General features: G+C 53.6%; 21 non-coding genes across 21 annotated transcripts; 7 read left to right on the top strand and 14 right to left on the bottom strand.

Annotated features, from left to right (window-relative positions):
* Window positions 1-3,743: 3,743 nt before the first annotated feature.
* Window positions 3,744-3,816, bottom strand: trnav-aac (transfer RNA valine (anticodon AAC)). The gene has a single exon. It is a non-coding gene; the product is annotated as a tRNA-Val (tRNA).
* A 109-nt stretch (window positions 3,817-3,925) lies between these two features.
* trnaf-gaa (transfer RNA phenylalanine (anticodon GAA)) lies at window positions 3,926-3,998 on the bottom strand. Its single transcript has one exon. It is a non-coding gene; the product is annotated as a tRNA-Phe (tRNA).
* Window positions 3,999-5,022: 1,024 nt separating this feature from the next.
* On the top strand, window positions 5,023-5,094 carry trnad-guc (transfer RNA aspartic acid (anticodon GUC)). The gene has a single exon. It is a non-coding gene; the product is annotated as a tRNA-Asp (tRNA).
* Window positions 5,095-5,715: 621 nt separating this feature from the next.
* trnav-cac (transfer RNA valine (anticodon CAC)) lies at window positions 5,716-5,788 on the bottom strand. The gene has a single exon. It is a non-coding gene; the product is annotated as a tRNA-Val (tRNA).
* Window positions 5,789-6,482: 694 nt separating this feature from the next.
* trnah-gug (transfer RNA histidin (anticodon GUG)) lies at window positions 6,483-6,554 on the top strand. Its single transcript has one exon. It is a non-coding gene; the product is annotated as a tRNA-His (tRNA).
* Window positions 6,555-7,128: 574 nt separating this feature from the next.
* On the bottom strand, window positions 7,129-7,201 carry trnav-aac (transfer RNA valine (anticodon AAC)). Its single transcript has one exon. It is a non-coding gene; the product is annotated as a tRNA-Val (tRNA).
* A 109-nt stretch (window positions 7,202-7,310) lies between these two features.
* On the bottom strand, window positions 7,311-7,383 carry trnaf-gaa (transfer RNA phenylalanine (anticodon GAA)). Its single transcript has one exon. It is a non-coding gene; the product is annotated as a tRNA-Phe (tRNA).
* A 1,024-nt stretch (window positions 7,384-8,407) lies between these two features.
* trnad-guc (transfer RNA aspartic acid (anticodon GUC)) lies at window positions 8,408-8,479 on the top strand. The gene has a single exon. It is a non-coding gene; the product is annotated as a tRNA-Asp (tRNA).
* Window positions 8,480-9,100: 621 nt separating this feature from the next.
* Window positions 9,101-9,173, bottom strand: trnav-cac (transfer RNA valine (anticodon CAC)). Its single transcript has one exon. It is a non-coding gene; the product is annotated as a tRNA-Val (tRNA).
* Window positions 9,174-9,867: 694 nt separating this feature from the next.
* trnah-gug (transfer RNA histidin (anticodon GUG)) lies at window positions 9,868-9,939 on the top strand. The gene has a single exon. It is a non-coding gene; the product is annotated as a tRNA-His (tRNA).
* A 574-nt stretch (window positions 9,940-10,513) lies between these two features.
* trnav-aac (transfer RNA valine (anticodon AAC)) lies at window positions 10,514-10,586 on the bottom strand. Its single transcript has one exon. It is a non-coding gene; the product is annotated as a tRNA-Val (tRNA).
* A 109-nt stretch (window positions 10,587-10,695) lies between these two features.
* On the bottom strand, window positions 10,696-10,768 carry trnaf-gaa (transfer RNA phenylalanine (anticodon GAA)). Its single transcript has one exon. It is a non-coding gene; the product is annotated as a tRNA-Phe (tRNA).
* A 1,367-nt stretch (window positions 10,769-12,135) lies between these two features.
* trnav-cac (transfer RNA valine (anticodon CAC)) lies at window positions 12,136-12,208 on the bottom strand. The gene has a single exon. It is a non-coding gene; the product is annotated as a tRNA-Val (tRNA).
* A 694-nt stretch (window positions 12,209-12,902) lies between these two features.
* Window positions 12,903-12,974, top strand: trnah-gug (transfer RNA histidin (anticodon GUG)). Its single transcript has one exon. It is a non-coding gene; the product is annotated as a tRNA-His (tRNA).
* Window positions 12,975-13,548: 574 nt separating this feature from the next.
* On the bottom strand, window positions 13,549-13,621 carry trnav-aac (transfer RNA valine (anticodon AAC)). Its single transcript has one exon. It is a non-coding gene; the product is annotated as a tRNA-Val (tRNA).
* Window positions 13,622-13,730: 109 nt separating this feature from the next.
* On the bottom strand, window positions 13,731-13,803 carry trnaf-gaa (transfer RNA phenylalanine (anticodon GAA)). The gene has a single exon. It is a non-coding gene; the product is annotated as a tRNA-Phe (tRNA).
* Window positions 13,804-14,827: 1,024 nt separating this feature from the next.
* On the top strand, window positions 14,828-14,899 carry trnad-guc (transfer RNA aspartic acid (anticodon GUC)). Its single transcript has one exon. It is a non-coding gene; the product is annotated as a tRNA-Asp (tRNA).
* Window positions 14,900-15,520: 621 nt separating this feature from the next.
* trnav-cac (transfer RNA valine (anticodon CAC)) lies at window positions 15,521-15,593 on the bottom strand. The gene has a single exon. It is a non-coding gene; the product is annotated as a tRNA-Val (tRNA).
* Window positions 15,594-16,287: 694 nt separating this feature from the next.
* On the top strand, window positions 16,288-16,359 carry trnah-gug (transfer RNA histidin (anticodon GUG)). Its single transcript has one exon. It is a non-coding gene; the product is annotated as a tRNA-His (tRNA).
* A 574-nt stretch (window positions 16,360-16,933) lies between these two features.
* trnav-aac (transfer RNA valine (anticodon AAC)) lies at window positions 16,934-17,006 on the bottom strand. The gene has a single exon. It is a non-coding gene; the product is annotated as a tRNA-Val (tRNA).
* A 109-nt stretch (window positions 17,007-17,115) lies between these two features.
* Window positions 17,116-17,188, bottom strand: trnaf-gaa (transfer RNA phenylalanine (anticodon GAA)). Its single transcript has one exon. It is a non-coding gene; the product is annotated as a tRNA-Phe (tRNA).
* Between the last annotated feature and the right edge of the window lie 653 nt (window positions 17,189-17,841).

Genomic DNA, 17,841 nt, shown 5'->3' with positions numbered 1-17,841 from the left:
CCTTGGTAGGGTTGGCGCGAGACGCAGGCGTAGTCGGAGTAAACAGGCAGGGGCCCGAGTCCGGGAAGGCGTAGTACAGGCGTAGGCACAGAATTGACAGGCGAAGGCGTAGTCGAGGGACTGGCAGGGGTCGGAGTCCGGGAAGGCGTAGAAGTTGCGTCGGTAGGCAGAGGCGTAAATGAAGAGACAGGCTGGGGTCAGGATCCGAGAAAGCGTAAAACAGGCGAAGGTACAAAATCGAGTGGCTAAAGCAGTTGTCGGAAAAGCGGGGTCGAGGTCCAGGGGAGAAGTCATAGTAAGGCAAAGGCGTAGTTAGTAGGTAAGCTCCGGGAGAGAATCTCAAATCGGAGCAATGACCGGGGGACAGATGAGGGTTTAAGTAGAGGACTGATTGACATGTGCACGTTTGGTATGGGGAGAGCTCGAGGGAATGTGGGAGCGCTTGCCTGCGTGAGGGAGATTCATGACAGAACCAACAGAATCAACCTGAACTCATAGAAAAACAAGAATGCCCCCGAGACACCTGAATCCCCCTCCTGGACCACTCTGGTATCAACACCCCCAAACCCATCCATACCAGCTTACAAGATTCAGAATCGGTGCAACCCTCCAACCTGGACCAAGAGCAGGATGGGACAAGAACCTGCACCACACTACGTACACAGGTTTGTATTTTTGGCTGAAGATGAAAATGTCTAACATAGATTGTTTTGGTTCTAGCAAACAATAAAAATAGTTGTTAAAATCCAAACACACATAATGAGATCACTCTCTGTCAGTATGTGTAACATTCTGGGTCTGGGCTCCTCTGTATTTGGGCTAAAGAGAGTTCAACAACATTTATTAAATGCACTGACATCATAATCTGACAAGATCCATTGTTTAGGGGAGACTTGACCACCCACTGTCCCCCTGGTATCGTGAAGCTCATTGTCCTTTAGCTTTCCAAAACCAGAATCACTTGGGACTCCGGGGGGATCGGTGTATGCAAAATATGAATTCCTTATGCAAGAAATTGTATATGGTCAATATAGCGATCATATCTTATCAGCAGATGGTAATCTCCAAGGAACAAGTAATAGGTTTATTCCACGCTGAAAAATGATCAAATGATTGATGAACCCAAGTGATTTGAAAGAAATGTTAAACAACTCAAAGCAAGGTTGTATAAGGTTAGGGGAGCTGTCTGGTGTGTAAAACACCTGGTTGCAGCACTGTGGCTGTTGTGCTTGAAGAGCTATTGACTCGTGAAGAGCACGATGTACTATCCCCATGTACCGCCTGTCTAATGGTGCCATATTGAAAAACTCATAAAAAAATAAAGAAAGGGGCCACAACCACAGCAAGGTTGTATAAGGTTCTGGGGGCTGTCTGGTGTGTAAAACACCTGGTTTCAGCAGTGTGGCTGTTGTATTTGAAATGCTATTGAGCCATGAAGATGACCCACCTGTCCCAGTGTATTACATGTAGTGTTATCTTCAGAAAATCATAAAAAAATAAAGAAAGGGGCCACAGCCACAGCAAGGTTGTACGAGGTTCGGGGGCCTGTCTGGTGTGTAAAACACTTGGTTTCAGCAGAGTGGGTGCTGTATTTGAAATGCTATTGAGCCATGAAGACGACCCACCCGTCCCAGTGTATTACCTGTAGTGTTATCTTCAGAAAATCATAAAAAATTAAAGGGGCCACAGCCACAGTAAGGTTGTATGAGGTTTGGGGGCCTGTCTGGTGTGTAAAACACTTGGTTTCAGCAGTGTGGGTGCTGTATTTGAAATGCTATTGAGCCATGAAGACAACCCACCCATCCCACCTGTAGTGTTATCTTCAGAAAATCATAAAAAAATAAAGGTTCCATAACCCAAAACAAAGCTGGGAATAGTCAGATGACCTGCTTAGTGTGCAAAACACTTACCTGCAGCATTGTTGGTGCTGTGGTTTAAATGCTATTGGTTTGTGAACAGAATACCCCTATCCCAGTGCATTGTGCCACATTAAATAAAAGCACGAGAAAAAGTGATTCAGAACACAAAGCTGTGTCAGTGTTCTGTGTAAAAAGTCGGTTTGAACATCATGGGAGCTGTTTTTAATAAGCTTCTGAGTAAAGAATATTTTAATCTTCCTGCTGTCAGTAGTATTGTGAATATAGTTGGCCCTTACCTGAATGAAAACAGGACGTAAAGGAAGGGTTTCAGAAATCAAACAAAGCTTTATTCCCGTGCTTACAGTCTGGGTTATTGGAGACCGCGCTGTTCTGCTTCCTATGGTCATATACGGGTTTTTCGCATGAAGCCGTATTGAACAGTATTTCTTGCTTTGTGAACGTGTGCACACAGCGGTCCCACGGGTTCCAGTTCGTGCGTAATTACGCATCGATGAAAAACCGGAGGTTTAAAAAAAGATAATTAGCTCACCGATAGTTTGATGTAAAGGCTGTGGAAATATCCACAAGTCGTGGTCTTTAAAATGTTTTTGGTTTGAAGGCGTTCTGTGCTTCCATTGCGGAGATATGGACAAAAGCATATTCGTGCTTGGTCAAAAAAATGTCATAAAAACGAAAAAGTAAAGGCTGAGAAATCATCCACAATGTATTTTATACACAAAGCAAGTGTTTTTGTAACTCTAAGAGATTTCGTGAAAGCGCTACAGGCGTGCCAAAATCGTTTTCGAACTTCAAGCTAACTTTACCCCGGTCCCTCCCACAGCGATGATCAGCTCGTCTCACACGCGAGAAGTTTCGGTTGGAAACAAGCGCCCCCTCTTCTCGCACGTTTTGCACGTTCGAGTAGTTTTAATGCGGCTCTTTCGTACACGGTGCTGATCTTTTGGAAAGCAGGAGGCAAAACCGAGTCGAACCGCCTGGGTGAAAACCAGGAACCCTAACCGCTAGACTATATGGCAGCGAACAACCATGCTGTTCACGGCATCAAGCAAGCAAACTACATAAATATGAGAAAACACGCAAGAGAGTTGTCACTCAGAGTGTCGAAGGGTCGATGTATACTGGGGCTCAGTTGAAATGCAACGTCAGGACTTTTCCGAATTATGTCACACGAAGAGAGCACAGCCCTTTCCGCCCTGCCGCGTGTGTCTCGGTAACTCGCTGTGATCGTATAGTGGTCAGTACTTTGCGTTGTGGCCGCAACAACCCCGGTTCGAATCCGGGTCATGGCAGAATAGGGGTGTCTGCTTTTACTACTCGCGCGAATGAAGGCAAAAAAAAGCCAATCGACGTGAACGAACGGCGCTTTACAAAGGAGTACTGCCTGACTGGATCGTTGATGAACGACAGAGGCCACTCCGACCTCTTCTCGGTTTTCTTCAATGACTTACTAAGGATCTTCTTCACATTCGCCCATGCAGGGGAAGCCAGTTACATCAAAGCAAACGCAGGAAAGTGCATTTCAAGCAGAGACCAGGAGGGACTTGTTTACACCGAGAGTGGGCGGAGAATGGAACAATGCGCCCAGCCCTGTTGCTGGAGCCGATTCTTGATGAGCTCTTGGGCTCACTAAGAGGCCCCCGCTGGATGCTAATCTTTCTGTTGTTCTTGCAGGTCCTGCGCTGCTTTTGAGCCGACAGAGCTCGACCTGGTCTGTCGGCACAGCCCAATTGCAAATGATCGGCTCCGCGTACAGAAGGAACGTGCGTTTGGTACAAGAGTGCACGAAGGCACCGGAAATACATTGGGAACAAATGACCGGTCGCTCAAGACCTCTGTGAAGTACAGGAGCGTGCAAAACGAGGCTGTTTCCGCCCGGTCTCGAACCGGGGACCTTTCGCGTGTTAGGCGAACGTGATAGCCGCTACACTACGGAAACCTGTAGGGACTGCTGCTGGTGTCTCGCTTGCGTTTCGGGCTGAGAAAGGGACGCGTCACTTTAGGCAGGTGGCGCTGGAGAGAGGAACAAAGGGCGCGATGAAACAAAATGCCGAAACCCGGGACCGAACCAGGGACCTTTAGATCTTCAGTCTAACGCTCTCCCAACTGAGCTATTTCGGCAGTGCGCAAAGCCCACAGCCACCTGCTCCAGCCTTCCTGTGTTGTGGCATGAGCGCACCAAGAGTAGCGGGAGAGTGTTGCAGGAACGTCACTCAGAAGGAAAGCCACCCAGCTGCGCCCTCTGAGCTCTGTCCAGCGCATCTTCCTCGCATGGACTCCTGCCTGCGACGGGCAGGAAACAATTAGCAAGAACAGAACGACACGCCATGGGTGTCTCATGACCGCACCTTAGGTTGTGACACGTGCAGGTGTGAGGGGTTGCCGGGCTACTTTGGAGCAGAGCTTGGGCGGAGGGGGGGCGGGAAAGCAGACAAAGAGGTGACACCTCAAGGTCTGCACGATCACAGCTCTCCGCCGCCCCAGGCTTCCGCTCGATAAGCTACTGGACACACCCGCCCCTCCTCACACAGACCGTGGAAAAGCCCCCGAGTGGGAGGGCTCGCTCTTCCTCCCAGGAGCTCTTGGACACGACGCCCAGACAGGGCGCGGGGAGCCGCCGCCTGCAAACACGGCTCCAGGCAGGACTCCACTCCGCAGGAGCCGCAGAGCAGAGGAGATGAGGGCAGCTTAGCTCCTGTGCAGAGACCTGAGCTGTTGTTGCTGTGGATGCTGTCTTTTCTGCACTCGGGGTAGGAGTGAATGTTGAGTTGCACTTAGAAATGAAGCAGAGCACTTCAACGGCACGGGTGTGTGTGTGTGTGCGCCCTGGTGATTCTGGGAGACAGATCGAACCTGGGCTAAAAGAGAGGGGGCTTAGCCCTCTTCCATTTGCTAGTTCAAAGTTGTACAACCCCTTTGTATCTGCTAGGCGGCGCAGTCGTCGTGCACAAAGAACACTTTGAAAAGCGTCAAAGGCAAGTCATTCCGAGTTGGTCGTTTGTGTTTTCCGTTCAGACGCGAAATGCTGACATGATCTCTCGGCTCCTCGGTTGTCATTTCTGCTCCGTAAAGGGATCACAGCACGCGTCGGCTTCCAGCATGCTGGGTCGGGACACGATGCCGGGGGTTGGAGAGAGCGATGTCTTCCTCGTTAGTATAGTGGCAAGTATCCCCGCCTGTCACGCGGGAGACCGGGGTTCGATTCCCCGACGGGGAGTAGCTTTTCTTTCACCTCCTTAGAGAAATGACTGCCTTTCACTTCTCTGTTTTCTTTCACAGCGTCGTGCACCTTTTCATTGCTCTCGCTTTCAGAGCCTCCGCACGGCAGTCGACTCGACATCAGGAAGCACATTGAAGTGAAAGCAGGAAGCGCTGCGACATGCACTGTGCAGATCCCGCCACACTAAGAGGTGAGTGGGTCTGTTCGATGCACAAAGAACGCTTTGAGAAGCGTCAAAGGCAAGTCATTCCGAGTTGGTCGTTTGTGTTTTCCGTTCAGACGCGAAATGCTGAAATGATCTCTCGGCTCCTCGGTTGTCATTTCTGCTCCGTAAAGGAATCACAGCACGCGTCGGCTTCCAGCACGGTGGGTCGGGACACGATGCCGGGGGTCGGAGAGAGCGATGTCTTCCTCGTTAGTATAGGACCTGTCACCTGTCCCCACCTGTCACGCGGGAGACTGGGGTGCATCAGGACGCGCCTTGAAGTGAAAGCAGGATGCGCTGTGACATGCACTGTACAGATCCCGCCACACTAAGAGGTGGGTCCAGTGGGTCTGTTCGATCACAGCGCTAGGCGAATCCCCAATCCCCTTTTGTGCCTGGCGACAAAAGATGTCTGTTTCCGCCCGGTTTCGAACCGGGGACCTTTCGCGTGTGAGGCGAACGTGATAACCACTACACTACGGAAACGGTGGTAAGACATGCCCAGCGGCCCAGCGCTGAGCTTCGCCAATGCGATTTAGCTGCTTCCAGTGCCTTTATTGGAGTGCGCTGATGGACCGTGCTCTCTCTCCAGAGACCAGCACGCCTGTCATGGACGGAGCAGGAAAGGCGGCGCCACATTCTACAGCCCTCTCCACGCAATCGACGAAATCGGGCTACTGAAGTGGAGAAAATCGCCTCTCCAGAAAGTGCAAATATCATCTTGGAGACTATAAATCCTATTGCCGAAGGTCAGCCCTGTCTACCAGAGTAACCCTCCCACAGCGATGATCAGCTCGTCTCACACGCGAGAAGTTTCGGTTGGAAACAAGCGCCCCCTCTTCTCGCACGTTTTGCACGTTCGAGTAGTTTTAATGCGGCTCTTTCGTACACGGTGCTGATCTTTTGGAAAGCAGGAGGCAAAACCGAGTCGAACCGCCTGGGTGAAAACCAGGAACCCTAACCGCTAGACTATATGGCAGCGAACAACCATGCTGTTCACGGCATCAAGCAAGCAAACTACATAAATATGAGAAAACACGCAAGAGAGTTGTCACTCAGAGTGTCGAAGGGTCGATGTATACTGGGGCTCAGTTGAAATGCAACGTCAGGACTTTTCCGAATTATGTCACACGAAGAGAGCACAGCCCTTTCCGCCCTGCCGCGTGTGTCTCGGTAACTCGCTGTGATCGTATAGTGGTCAGTACTTTGCGTTGTGGCCGCAACAACCCCGGTTCGAATCCGGGTCACGGCAGAATAGGGGCGTCTGCTTTTACTACTCGCGCGAATGAAGGCAAAAAAAAGCCAATCGACGTGAACGAACGGCGCTTTACAGAGGAGTACTGCCTGACTGGATCGTTGATGAACGACAGAGGCCACTCCGACCTCTTCTCGGTTTTCTTCAATGACTTACTAAGGATCTTCTTCACATTCGCCCATGCAGGGGAAGCCAGTTACACCAAAGCAAACGCAGGAAAGTGCATATCAAGCAGAGACCAGGAGGGACTTGTTTACACCGAGAGTGGGCGGAGAATGGAACAATGCGCCCAGCCCTGTTGCTGGAGCCGATTCTTGATGAGCTCTTGGGCTCACTAAGAGGCCCCCGCTGGATGCTAATCTTTCTGTTGTTCTTGCAGGTCCTGCGCTGCTTTTGAGCCGACAGAGCTCGACCTGGTCTGTCGGCACAGCCCAATTGCAAATGATCGGCTCCGCGTACAGAAGGAACGTGCGTTTGGTACAAGAGTGCACGAAGGCACCGGAAATACATTGGGAACAAATGACCGGTCGCTCAAGACCTCTGTGAAGTACAGGAGCGTGCAAAACGAGGCTGTTTCCGCCCGGTCTCGAACCGGGGACCTTTCGCGTGTTAGGCGAACGTGATAGCCGCTACACTACGGAAACCTGTAGGGACTGCTGCTGGTGTCTCGCTTGCGTTTCGGGCTGAGAAAGGGACGCGTCACTTTAGGCAGGTGGCGCTGGAGAGAGGAACAAAGGGCGCGATGAAACAAAATGCCGAAACCCGGGATCGAACCAGGGACCTTTAGATCTTCAGTCTAACGCTCTCCCAACTGAGCTATTTCGGCAGTGCGCAAAGCCCACAGCCACCTGCTCCAGCCTTCCTGTGTTGTGGCATGAGCGCACCAAGAGTAGCGGGAGAGTGTTGCAGGAACGTCACTCAGAAGGAAAGCCACCCAGCTGCGCCCTCTGAGCTCTGTCCAGCGCATCTTCCTCGCATGGACTCCTGCCTGCGACGGGCAGGAAACAATTAGCAAGAACAGAACGACACGCCATGGGTGTCTCATGACCGCACCTTAGGTTGTGACACCTGCAGGTGTGAGGGGTTGCCGGGCTACTTTGGAGCAGAGCTTGGGCGGAGGGGGGGCGGGAAAGCAGACAAAGAGGTGACACCTCAAGGTCTGCACGATCACAGCTCTCCGCCGCCCCAGGCTTCCGCTCGATAAGCTACTGGACACACCCGCCCCTCCTCACACAGACCGTGGAAAAGCCCCCGAGTGGGAGGGCTCGCTCTTCCTCCCAGGAGCTCTTGGACACGACGCCCAGACAGGGCGCGGGGAGCCGCCGCCTGCAAACACGGCTCCAGGCAGGACTCCACTCCGCAGGAGCCGCAGAGCAGAGGAGATGAGGGCAGCTTAGCTCCTGTGCAGAGACCTGAGCTGTTGTTGCTGTGGATGCTGTCTTTTCTGCACTCGGGGTAGGAGTGAATGTTGAGTTGCACTTAGAAATGAAGCAGAGCACTTCAACGGCACGGGTGTGTGTGTGTGTGCGCCCTGGTGATTCTGGGAGACAGATCGAACCTGGGCTAAAAGAGAGGGGGCTTAGCCCTCTTCCATTTGCTAGTTCAAAGTTGTACAACCCCTTTGTATCTGCTAGGCGGCGCAGTCGTCGTGCACAAAGAACACTTTGAAAAGCGTCAAAGGCAAGTCATTCCGAGTTGGTCGTTTGTGTTTTCCGTTCAGACGCGAAATGCTGACATGATCTCTCGGCTCCTCGGTTGTCATTTCTGCTCCGTAAAGGGATCACAGCACGCGTCGGCTTCCAGCATGCTGGGTCGGGACACGATGCCGGGGGTTGGAGAGAGCGATGTCTTCCTCGTTAGTATAGTGGCAAGTATCCCCGCCTGTCACGCGGGAGACCGGGGTTCGATTCCCCGACGGGGAGTAGCTTTTCTTTCACCTCCTTAGAGAAATGACTGCCTTTCACTTCTCTGTTTTCTTTCACAGCGTCGTGCACCTTTTCATTGCTCTCGCTTTCAGAGCCTCCGCACGGCAGTCGACTCGACATCAGGAAGCACATTGAAGTGAAAGCAGGAAGCGCTGCGACATGCACTGTGCAGATCCCGCCACACTAAGAGGTGAGTGGGTCTGTTCGATGCACAAAGAACGCTTTGAGAAGCGTCAAAGGCAAGTCATTCCGAGTTGGTCGTTTGTGTTTTCCGTTCAGACGCGAAATGCTGAAATGATCTCTCGGCTCCTCGGTTGTCATTTCTGCTCCGTAAAGGAATCACAGCACGCGTCGGCTTCCAGCACGGTGGGTCGGGACACGATGCCGGGGGTCGGAGAGAGCGATGTCTTCCTCGTTAGTATAGGACCTGTCACCTGTCCCCACCTGTCACGCGGGAGACTGGGGTGCATCAGGACGCGCCTTGAAGTGAAAGCAGGATGCGCTGTGACATGCACTGTGCAGATCCCGCCACACTAAGAGGTGGGTCCAGTGGGTCTGTTCGATCACAGCGCTAGGCGAATCCCCAATCCCCTTTTGTGCCTGGCGACAAAAGATGTCTGTTTCCGCCCGGTTTCGAACAGGGGACCTTTCGCATGTGAGGCGAACGTGATAACCACTACACTACGGAAACGGTGGTAAGACGTGCCCAGCGGCCCAGCGCTGAGCTTCGCCAATGCGATTTAGCTGCTTCCAGTGCCTTTATTGGAGTGCGCTGATGGACCGTGCTCTCTCTCCAGAGACCAGCACGCCTGTCATGGACGGAGCAGGAAAGGCGGCGCCACATTCTACAGCCCTCTCCACGCAATCGACGAAATCGGGCTACTGAAGTGGAGAAAATCGCCTCTCCAGAAAGTGCAAATATCATCTTGGAGACTATAAATCCTATTGCCGAAGGTCAGCCCTGTCTACCAGAGTAACCCTCCCACAGCGATGATCAGCTCGTCTCACACGCGAGAAGTTTCGGTTGGAAACAAGCGCCCCCTCTTCTCGCACGTTTTGCACGTTCGAGTAGTTTTAATGCGGCTCTTTCGTACACGGTGCTGATCTTTTGGAAAGCAGGAGGCAAAACCGAGTCGAACCGCCTGGGTGAAAACCAGGAACCCTAACCGCTAGACTATATGGCAGCGAACAACCATGCTGTTCACGGCATCAAGCAAGCAAACTACATAAATATGAGAAAACACGCAAGAGAGTTGTCACTCAGAGTGTCGAAGGGTCGATGTATACTGGGGCTCAGTTGAAATGCAACGTCAGGACTTTTCCGAATTATGTCACACGAAGAGAGCACAGCCCTTTCCGCCCTGCCGCGTGTGTCTCGGTAACTCGCTGTGATCGTATAGTGGTCAGTACTTTGCGTTGTGGCCGCAACAACCCCGGTTCGAATCCGGGTCACGGCAGAATAGGGGCGTCTGCTTTTACTACTCGCGCGAATGAAGGCAAAAAAAAGCCAATCGACGTGAACGAACGGCGCTTTACAGAGGAGTACTGCCTGACTGGATCGTTGATGAACGACAGAGGCCACTCCGACCTCTTCTCGGTTTTCTTCAATGACTTACTAAGGATCTTCTTCACATTCGCCCATGCAGGGGAAGCCAGTTACACCAAAGCAAACGCAGGAAAGTGCATTTCAAGCAGAGACCAGGAGGGACTTGTTTACACCGAGAGTGGGCGGAGAATGGAACAATGCGCCCAGCCCTGTTGCTGGAGCCGATTCTTGATGAGCTCTTGGGCTCACTAAGAGGCCCCCGCTGGATGCTAATCTTTCTGTTGTTCTTGCAGGTCCTGCGCTGCTTTTGAGCCGACAGAGCTCGACCTGGTCTGTCGGCACAGCCCAATTGCAAATGATCGGCTCCGCGTACAGAAGGAACGTGCGTTTGGTACAAGAGTGCACGAAGGCACCGGAAATACATTGGGAACAAATGACCGGTCGCTCAAGACCTCTGTGAAGTACAGGAGCGTGCAAAACGAGGCTGTTTCCGCCCGGTCTCGAACCGGGGACCTTTCGCGTGTTAGGCGAACGTGATAGCCGCTACACTACGGAAACCTGTAGGGACTGCTGCTGGTGTCTCGCTTGCGTTTCGGGCTGAGAAAGGGACGCGTCACTTTAGGCAGGTGGCGCTGGAGAGAGGAACAAAGGGCGCGATGAAACAAAATGCCGAAACCCGGGATCGAACCAGGGACCTTTAGATCTTCAGTCTAACGCTCTCCCAACTGAGCTATTTCGGCAGTGCGCAAAGCCCACAGCCACCTGCTCCAGCCTTCCTGTGTTGTGGCATGAGCGCACCAAGAGTAGCGGGAGAGTGTTGCAGGAACGTCACTCAGAAGGAAAGCCACCCAGCTGCGCCCTCTGAGCTCTGTCCAGCGCATCTTCCTCGCATGGACTCCTGCCTGCGACGGGCAGGAAACAATTAGCAAGAACAGAACGACACGCCATGGGTGTCTCATGACCGCACCTTAGGTTGTGACACGTGCAGGTGTGAGGGGTTGCCGGGCTACTTTGGAGCAGAGCTTGGGCGGAGGGGGGGCGGGAAAGCAGACAAAGAGGTGACACCTCAAGGTCTGCACGATCACAGCTCTCCGCCGCCCCAGGCTTCCGCTCGATAAGCTACTGGACACACCCGCCCCTCCTCACACAGACCGTGGAAAAGCCCCCGAGTGGGAGGGCTCGCTCTTCCTCCCAGGAGCTCTTGGACACGACGCCCAGACAGGGCGCGGGGAGCCGCCGCCTGCAAACACGGCTCCAGGCAGGACTCCACTCCGCAGGAGCCGCAGAGCAGAGGAGATGAGGGCAGCTTAGCTCCTGTGCAGAGACCTGAGCTGTTGTTGCTGTGGATGCTGTCTTTTCTGCACTCGGGGTAGGAGTGAATGTTGAGTTGCACTTAGAAATGAAGCAGAGCACTTCAACGGCACGGGTGTGTGTGTGTGTGCGCCCTGGTGATTCTGGGAGACAGATCGAACCTGGGCTAAAAGAGAGGGGGCTTAGCCCTCTTCCATTTGCTAGTTCAAAGTTGTACAACCCCTTTGTATCTGCTAGGCGGCGCAGTCGTCGTGCACAAAGAACACTTTGAAAAGCGTCAAAGGCAAGTCATTCCGAGTTGGTCGTTTGTGTTTTCCGTTCAGACGCGAAATGCTGACATGATCTCTCGGCTCCTCGGTTGTCATTTCTGCTCCGTAAAGGGATCACAGCACGCGTCGGCTTCCAGCATGCTGGGTCGGGACACGATGCCGGGGGTTGGAGAGAGCGATGTCTTCCTCGTTAGTATAGTGGCAAGTCTCCCCGCCTGTCACGCGGGAGACCGGGGTTCGATTCCCCGACGGGGAGTAGCTTTTCTTTCACCTCCTTAGAGAAATGACTGCCTTTCACTTCTCTGTTTTCTTTCACAGCGTCGTGCACCTTTTCATTGCTCTCGCTTTCAGAGCCTCCGCACGGCAGTCGACTCGACATCAGGAAGCACATTGAAGTGAAAGCAGGAAGCGCTGCGACATGCACTGTGCAGATCCCGCCACACTAAGAGGTGGGTCCAGTGGGTCTGTTCGATCACAGCGCTAGGCGAATCCCCAATCCCCTTTTGTGCCTGGCGACAAAAGATGTCTGTTTCCGCCCGGTTTCGAACCGGGGACCTTTCGCGTGTGAGGCGAACGTGATAACCACTACACTACGGAAACGGTGGTAAGACGTGCCCAGCGGCCCAGCGCTGAGCTTCGCCAATGCGATTTAGCTGCTTCCAGTGCCTTTATTGGAGTGCGCTGATGGACCGTGCTCTCTCTCCAGAGACCAGCACGCCTGTCATGGACGGAGCAGGAAAGGCGGCGCCACATTCTACAGCCCTCTCCACGCAATCGACGAAATCGGGCTACTGAAGTGGAGAAAATCGCCTCTCCAGAAAGTGCAAATATCATCTTGGAGACTATAAATCCTATTGCCGAAGGTCAGCCCTGTCTACCAGAGTAACCCTCCCACAGCGATGATCAGCTCGTCTCACACGCGAGAAGTTTCGGTTGGAAACAAGCGCCCCCTCTTCTCGCACGTTTTGCACGTTCGAGTAGTTTTAATGCGGCTCTTTCGTACACGGTGCTGATCTTTTGGAAAGCAGGAGGCAAAACCGAGTCGAACCGCCTGGGTGAAAACCAGGAACCCTAACCGCTAGACTATATGGCAGCGAACAACCATGCTGTTCACGGCATCAAGCAAGCAAACTACATAAATATGAGAAAACACGCAAGAGAGTTGTCACTCAGAGTGTCGAAGGGTCGATGTATACTGGGGCTCAGTTGAAATGCAACGTCAGGACTTTTCCGAATTATGTCACACGAAGAGAGCACAGCCCTTTCCGCCCTGCCGCCTGTGTCTCGGTAACTCGCTGTGATCGTATAGTGGTCAGTACTTTGCGTTGTGGCCGCAACAACCCCGGTTCGAATCCGGGTCACGGCAGAATAGGGGCGTCTGCTTTTACTACTCGCGCGAATGAAGGCAAAAAAAAGCCAATCGACGTGAACGAACGGCGCTTTACAGAGGAGTACTGCCTGACTGGATCGTTGATGAACGACAGAGGCCACTCCGACCTCTTCTCGGTTTTCTTCAATGACTTACTAAGGATCTTCTTCACATTCGCCCATGCAGGGGAAGCCAGTTACACCAAAGCAAACGCAGGAAAGTGCATTTCAAGCAGAGACCAGGAGGGACTTGTTTACACCGAGAGTGGGCGGAGAATGGAACAATGCGCCCAGCCCTGTTGCTGGAGCCGATTCTTGATGAGCTCTTAGGCTCACTAAGAGGCCCCCGCTGGATGCTAATCTTTCTGTTGTTCTTGCAGGTCCTGCGCTGCTTTTGAGCCGACAGAGCTCGACCTGGTCTGTCGGCACAGCCCAATTGCAAATGATCGGCTCCGCGTACAGAAGGAACGTGCGTTTGGTACAAGAGTGCACGAAGGCACCGGAAATACATTGGGAACAAATGACCGGTCGCTCAAGACCTCTGTGAAGTACAGGAGCGTGCAAAACGAGGCTGTTTCCGCCCGGTCTCGAACCGGGGACCTTTCGCGTGTTAGGCGAACGTGATAGCCGCTACACTACGGAAACCTGTAGGGACTGCTGCTGGTGTCTCGCTTGCGTTTCGGGCTGAGAAAGGGACGCGTCACTTTAGGCAGGTGGCGCTGGAGAGAGGAACAAAGGGCGCGATGAAACAAAATGCCGAAACCCGGGATCGAACCAGGGACCTTTAGATCTTCAGTCTAACGCTCTCCCAACTGAGCTATTTCGGCAGTGCGCAAAGCCCACAGCCACCTGCTCCAGCCTTCCTGTGTTGTGGCATGAGCGCACCAAGAGTAGCGGGAGAGTGTTGCAGGAACGTCACTCAGAAGGAAAGCCACCCAGCTGCGCCCTCTGAGCTCTGTCCAGCGCATCTTCCTCGCATGGACTCCTGCCTGCGACGGGCAGGAAACAATTAGCAAGAACAGAACGACACGCCATGGGTGTCTCATGACCGCACCTTAGGTTGTGACACCTGCAGGTGTGAGGGGTTGCCGGGCTACTTTGGAGCAGAGCTTGGGCGGAGGGGGGGCGGGAAAGCAGACAAAGAGGTGACACCTCAAGGTCTGCACGATCACAGCTCTCCGCCGCCCCAGGCTTCCGCTCGATAAGCTACTGGACACACCCGCCCCTCCTCACACAGACCGTGGAAAAGCCCCCGAGTGGGAGGGCTCGCTCTTCCTCCCAGGAGCTCTTGGACACGACGCCCAGACAGGGCGCGGGGAGCCGCCGCCTGCAAACACGGCTCCAGGCAGGACTCCACTCCGCAGGAGCCGCAGAGCAGAGGAGATGAGGGCAGCTTAGCTCCTGTGCAGAGACCTGAGCTGTTGTTGCTGTGGATGCTGTCTTTTCTGCACTCGGGGTAGGAGTGAATGTTGAGTTGCACTTAGAAATGAAGCAGAGCACTTCAACGGCACGGGTGTGTGTGTGTGTGCGCCCTGGTGATTCTGGGAGACAGATCGAACCTGGGCTAAAAGAGAGGGGGCTTAGCCCTCTTCCATTTGCTAGTTCAAAGTTGTACAACCCCTTTGTATCTGCTAGGCGGCGCAGTCATCGTGCACAAAGAACACTTTGAAAAGCGTCAAAGGCAAGTCATTCCGAGTTGGTCGTTTGTGTTTTCCGTTCAGACGCGAAATGTTGACATGATCTCTCGGCTCCTCGGTTGTCATTTCTGCTCCGTAAAGGGATCACAGCACGCGTCGGCTTCCAGCATGCTGGGTCGGGACACGATGCCGGGGGTTGGAGAGAGCGATGTCTTCCTCGTTAGTATAGTGGCAAGTATCCCCGCCTGTCACGCGGGAGACCGGGGTTCGATTCCCCGACGGGGAGTAGCTTTTCTTTCACCTCCTTAGAGAAATGACTGCCTTTCACTTCTCTGTTTTCTTTCACAGCGTCGTGCACCTTTTCATTGCTCTCGCTTTCAGAGCCTCCGCACGGCAGTCGACTCGACATCAGGAAGCACATTGAAGTGAAAGCAGGAAGCGCTGCGACATGCACTGTGCAGATCCCGCCACACTAAGAGGTGAGTGGGTCTGTTCGATGCACAAAGAACGCTTTGAGAAGCGTCAAAGGCAAGTCATTCCGAGTTGGTCGTTTGTGTTTTCCGTTCAGACGCGAAGTGCTGAAATGATCTCTCGGCTCCTCGGTTGTCATTTCTGCTCCGTAAAGGAATCACAGCACGCGTCGGCTTCCAGCACGGTGGGTCGGGACACGATGCCGGGGGTCGGAGAGAGCGATGTCTTCCTCGTTAGTATAGGACCTGTCACCTGTCCCCACCTGTCACGCGGGAGACTGGGGTGCATCAGGACGCGCCTTGAAGTGAAAGCAGGATGCGCTGTGACATGCACTGTGCAGATCCCGCCACACTAAGAGGTGGGTCCAGTGGGTCTGTTCGATCACAGCGCTAGGCGAATCCCCAATCCCCTTTTGTGCCTGGCGACAAAAGATGTCTGTTTCCGCCCGGTTTCGAACCGGGGACCTTTCGCGTGTGAGGCGAACGTGATAACCACTACACTACGGAAACGGTGGTAAGACGTGCCCAGCGGCCCAGCGCTGAGCTTCGCCAATGCGATTTAGCTGCTTCCAGTGCCTTTATTGGAGTGCGCTGATGGACCGTGCTCTCTCTCCAGAGACCAGCACGCCTGTCATGGACGGAGCAGGAAAGGCGGCGCCACATTCTACAGCCCTCTCCACGCAATCGACGAAATCGGGCTACTGAAGTGGAGAAAATCGCCTCTCCAGAAAGTGCAAATATCATCTTGGAGACTATAAATCCTATTGCCGAAGGTCAGCCCTGTCTACCAGAGTAACCCTCCCACAGCGATGATCAGCTCGTCTCACACGCGAGAAGTTTCGGTTGGAAACAAGCGCCCCCTCTTCTCGCACGTTTTGCACGTTCGAGTAGTTTTAATGCGGCTCTTTCGTACACGGTGCTGATCTTTTGGAAAGCAGGAGGCAAAACCGAGTCGAACCGCCTGGGTGAAAACCAGGAACCCTAACCGCTAGACTATATGGCAGCGAACAACCATGCTGTTCACGGCATCAAGCAAGCAAACTACATAAATATGAGAAAACACGCAAGAGAGTTGTCACTCAGAGTGTCGAAGGGTCGATGTATACTGGGGCTCAGTTGAAATGCAACGTCAGGACTTTTCCGAATTATGTCACACGAAGAGAGCACAGCCCTTTCCGCCCTGCCGCGTGTGTCTCGGTAACTCGCTGTGATCGTATAGTGGTCAGTACTTTGCGTTGTGGCCGCAACAACCCCGGTTCGAATCCGGGTCACGGCAGAATAGGGGCGTCTGCTTTTACTACTCGCGCGAATGAAGGCAAAAAAAAGCCAATCGACGTGAACGAACGGCGCTTTACAGAGGAGTACTGCCTGACTGGATCGTTGATGAACGACAGAGGCCACTCCGACCTCTTCTCGGTTTTCTTCAATGACTTACTAAGGATCTTCTTCACATTCGCCCATGCAGGGGAAGCCAGTTACACCAAAGCAAACGCAGGAAAGTGCATTTCAAGCAGAGACCAGGAGGGACTTGTTTACACCGAGAGTGGGCGGAGAATGGAACAATGCGCCCAGCCCTGTTGCTGGAGCCGATTCTTGATGAGCTCTTGGGCTCACTAAGAGGCCCCCGCTGGATGCTAATCTTTCTGTTGTTCTTGCAGGTCCTGCGCTGCTTTTGAGCCGACAGAGCTCGACCTGGTCTGTCGGCACAGCCCAATTGCAAATGATCGGCTCCGCGTACAGAAGGAACGTGCGTTTGGTACAAGAGTGCACGAAGGCACCGGAAATACATTGGGAACAAATGACCGGTCGCTCAAGACCTCTGTGAAGTACAGGAGCGTGCAAAACGAGGCTGTTTCCGCCCGGTCTCGAACCGGGGACCTTTCGCGTGTTAGGCGAACGTGATAGCCGCTACACTACGGAAACCTGTAGGGACTGCTGCTGGTGTCTCGCTTGCGTTTCGGGCTGAGAAAGGGACGCGTCACTTTAGGCAGGTGGCGCTGGAGAGAGGAACAAAGGGCGCGATGAAACAAAGTGCCGAAACCCGGGATCGAACCAGGGACCTTTAGATCTTCAGTCTAACGCTCTCCCAACTGAGCTATTTCGGCAGTGCACAAAGCCCACAGCCACCTGCTCCAGCCTTCCTGTGTTGTGGCATGAGCGCACCAAGAGTAGCGGGAGAGTGTTGCAGGAACGTCACTCAGAAGGAAAGCCACCCAGCTGCGCCCTCTGAGCTCTGTCCAGCGCATCTTCCTCGCATGGACTCCTGCCTGCGACGGGCAGGAAACAATTAGCAAGAACAGAACGACACGCCATGGGTGTCTCATGACCGCACCTTAGGTTGTGACACGTGCAGGTGTGAGGGGTTGCCGGGCTACTTTGGAGCAGAGCTTGGGCGGAGGGGGGGCGGGAAAGCAGACAAAGAGGTGACACCTCAAGGTCTGCACGATCACAGCTCTCCGCCGCCCCAGGCTTCCGCTCGATAAGCTACTGGACACACCCGCCCCTCCTCACACAGACCGTGGAAAAGCCCCCGAGTGGGAGGGCTCGCTCTTCCTCCCAGGAGCTCTTGGACACGACGCCCAGACAGGGCGCGGGGAGCCGCCGCCTGCAAACACGGCTCCAGGCAGGACTCCACTCCGCAGGAGCCGCAGAGCAGAGGAGATGAGGGCAGCTTAGCTCCTGTGCAGAGACCTGAGCTGTTGTTGCTGTGGATGCTGTCTTTTCTGCACTCGGGGTAGGAGTGAATGTTGAGTTGCAC

Source organism: Lepisosteus oculatus, chromosome 14, assembly GCF_040954835.1.
Source record: "Lepisosteus oculatus isolate fLepOcu1 chromosome 14, fLepOcu1.hap2, whole genome shotgun sequence".
NCBI lineage: Eukaryota > Metazoa > Chordata > Actinopteri > Semionotiformes > Lepisosteidae > Lepisosteus > Lepisosteus oculatus.
This window is presented reverse-complemented; position numbering and strand designations above follow the sequence as displayed.